The sequence below is a fragment of the Formica exsecta genome, unplaced genomic scaffold (assembly GCF_003651465.1).
Source record: "Formica exsecta isolate Colony F162 unplaced genomic scaffold, ASM365146v1 scaffold1881, whole genome shotgun sequence".
In the NCBI taxonomy this organism is placed as follows: Eukaryota; Metazoa; Arthropoda; class Insecta; order Hymenoptera; family Formicidae; genus Formica; species Formica exsecta.
Window position 1 is genome coordinate 15,492 of NW_021849187.1, and position 3,834 is coordinate 19,325.

Below are 3,834 nucleotides of genomic sequence, written 5' to 3' on the forward strand. Positions count from 1 at the left end.
GCAGAAATGCAGTACTATCATTTTGGTTTTAAGAGAGCTGTTAAGAAAATGCTACGAGAACATATACAACAAGTTGGTTCAATTAATATTCTTAGGGTTTTTATAAATGTTGATGGACTACCAATTGCGAAGTCTGGTAATGCTTCTTTATGGTTAATATTGTGTCTTGATTCTGTTACGAAATTGGTATGTATTGTTGGGGCATACTATGGTGAAGCAAAACCTGCAAATAATAATGTTTTCTTGCAAAAGTTTGTTGATGAAGCAATTTTTTTGATAAATAATCCATTAATTCATGACGGACAAAAGGTTGAAATTAAGGTCCACGGTTTAATTTGTGATGCTCCAGCTAAGTCTTTTATTTTAAATATTAAAAATCATAATGGTTACAACAGTTGAACAAAATGTACTATTAAAGGGAAGTACATTAATGGACGAATATGTTTTCCCTCAGTAAATGACACCGATTTTATTTTAAGAACTGACGAAGATTTTATAAATTATAAATATAATGATTATCAGACAGGAGAAACAATATTAAAAAACATTCCTAATTTTAAACCTGTAACAGAAGTACCGCTGGATTATATGCATCTAGTGTGTTTAGGAGTTGTCAAGAAACTAATTTTACTTTGGCATATTGGACCAAGTTCAGTGAAACTGTCAAATCATATGAAACAAATGATATCAGAAGTGTTAATAAATTTACGAAATACAGTACCTTCTGAATATCATCGAAGACCGAGATCTTTAAAAGATTTTAGATTGTGGAAAGCCACTGAATTTCGGAAATTCCTCCTATATACTGGTCCGGTTGTGCTAAAAAATATATTAAAAAATCAAGTTTATTTAAATTTTTTAAGTTTACACGTTGCGATGACAATTCTTGTAAGCCCAATTCTTTCTAAACATATGGATAATATAGACTATGCGCAAAGTTTACTAGAGTATTTTGTCAATACATTCACTCAAATTTATGGTGAACAATATGTTTCTCATAATATTCACAATTTATTACATATTTGTGCAGACGTTAGAAAATATGGATCTGTAGATGAATTTAGTGCGTTTCCATTTAAAAATCATATGACATATATTAAAACATTGATTCGTAAACCGGATAAACCTCTTCAGCAACTAGTAAAACGGTACGCCGAAATAGAAATATTCGATTTAAAGGCCACAAATCGTGTTAACTTTCATGATCACATGCGATTCACAAAATCTCACAAAACCGGACCTCTGATTAATGGATATAATATTGTTTCTCAATTCAAAATATTTCAGACTAATTCATATTCGATCCATTGCGATAATCAACGAAATAATTGTGTACTTTTAGAAAATGGAAATGTAGTTTCAGTTTTAAACTTCGTAGAATCTGAAGATAATACAAAATTAATTATTGGAAAAAAATTAAAATATGTTAAAAATTTATATTTGTTACCTTGCGAATCAAATACTTTTAATATTCAAATTGTGATTGAAGAGGATCGCGTTCGCGTATGGCCAAGTGAAAAAATTCAAGCTAAAATGTGGAAAATGTTTTACAAAGATAATTTTAGCATTGTTTTTCCTATCATTCATACATAAGATATATTTTTTATTTTATGAAAATTTGACTTGAATTTATGTTCAAATGTATTTTAAAATGTAATTTAATGTTAAACATTAAAATAGTTTTTCGTGTTCTGACTTTTTTAAATAATGGATTAAGAATGTGTAGATAACGAATTTAGTATTAAAATATATATTATGGGAATATATTACTGTAACTTATATTACACAATTAACAAATATAACAGATCTAATTAATATATTAATATATATCATAATAAACAAAAATAATTATAAATCAATTTCTTTAAACTTTTGTTACATATGATTTTGGATACTTTTATTGCATTTTTTATAGTTTTATTATAGTTTTATGTAATTGACATGTGTTTTTCATTTTTGTAAAGTTTTTTTTTAACGGGATTATATTATGACGTTAGTTTTTGATATCAAATCTTTTGTACAAATGATTAAACAGTTTATTCACTAATATGAAAATATGTATACCAAATCTCTTTCACATATAAAGTTTTTTTTTGTAAGATAGTGAAATAGACTTTTTGCACAATAAACAATTAAGTACAAAGAGCACGTATACTTGGCACCATTTCTTTACCTCTTTTAAATAGAATATTTACAGGAGATTGAAGATGTCGCGCTTTACAATAGCGCTTTTTGACGATGGACTTCAGTTGGTGCCATCATGGTGGTTATTTGACCATAAAACAATGTGTCACTGGCCGCCTTACACGAGCGAAAAGAAAATTCGGATGGCAATTATCGAAGAAACTAGTCCTGATTGTATTTGGATTACTCACAAAGTTTTGCGCATTTTTGGGACCTCAACCCACTCGGCATGTAATATTGCTGAAATACTGTAATGTTCGGAAATGGTACAGAAATATTTCATTAATATTTCAATTGTAACTTTTCATCCGAAATATTTCAGAAATGTACCTGCATCATGTTTTTTGTTTGGATTGCATCAGAAATTGAACTGATAAAAAATAATTATATTTTTAATTTCCTGTTAGTTGCTCTTTGCAAGCTTTATATAATTCTCATGACCAAATCTCAAATACGAGTTTGCGCTTCGCATAGCGGTAAACAAACTAACTAGCGGTTGAATACTATTTTTTGTAAAGTTTTTGGAATGTTGCGCATAGTAACATTTCTCATAAATTATTAAATAAATAATAATTTTGAATATGTGAAAATGTGCGCATCAAATTCAATTATTAATATTAAACGAAATTAATGTTAACAGTTAATTGCACATGTATATGTCCTCTGGAAATCCAAAGGACATTCAATATAATAGACAGGGCAGGTATCCTACAGACATCCAGGGGTTATCCAATGGACATTTATAGGACATTAATACTTATTACAATACTTAAAATTTCTAAATTATATTAAATAGCCTACATAACCGAAAGTAATCATGTATGCATATTAAATTTTCATAAAATATATTTATAATAATATCTTAAAACATCCTACAAATATCCTGAACCATCCTGGACATATTCAGGATGATCCTGAGGACGTTTTGTGCTGTCTGGGTATATTACACAATTAACAAATATACCAGATCTAATTAATATATTAATATATATCATAATAAACAAAAATAATTATAAATCAATTTCTTTAAACTCTTGTTACATATGATTTTGGATACTTTTATTGCATATTTTATAGTTTTATTATAGTTTTATGTAATTGACATGTGTTTTTCATTTTTGTAAAGTTTTTTTTTAACGGGATTATATTATGACGTTAGTTTTTGATATCAAATCTTTTGTACAAATGATTAAACAGTTTATTCACTAATATGAAAATATGTATACCAAATCTCTTTCACATATAAAGTTTTTTTTTGTAAGATCGTGAAATAGACTTTTTGCACAATAAACAATTAAGTACAAAGAGCACGTATACTTGGCACCATTTCTTTACCTCTTTTAAATAGAATATTTACAGGAGATTGAAGATGTCGCGCTTTACAATAGCGCTTTTTGACGATGGACTTCAGTTGGTGCCATCATGGTGGTTATTTGACCATAAAACAATGTGTCACTGGCCGCCTTACACGAGCGAAAAGAAAATTCGGATGGCAATTATCGAAGAAACTAGTCCTGATTGTATTTGGATTACTCACAAAGTTTTGCGCATTTTTGGGACCTCAACCCACTCGGCATGTAATATTGCTGAAATACTGTAATGTTCGGAAATGGTACAGAAATATTTCATTAATATTTCAATTGTAACTTT

At 28.4% G+C, this 3,834-nt stretch overlaps 1 long non-coding RNA gene across 1 annotated transcript in view; it reads left to right on the forward strand.

Annotated features, from left to right (window-relative positions):
* LOC115233752 overlaps window positions 1-2,324 on the forward strand; it is a 3,880-nt gene extending 1,556 nt beyond the window's left edge. Inside the window, exon 3 of the long non-coding RNA XR_003883836.1 lies at window positions 2,198-2,324. This is a non-coding gene — a long non-coding RNA (uncharacterized LOC115233752). The remainder of the gene's footprint in view (window positions 1-2,197) is intronic.
* The last annotated feature ends 1,510 nt before the right edge of the window (window positions 2,325-3,834 follow it).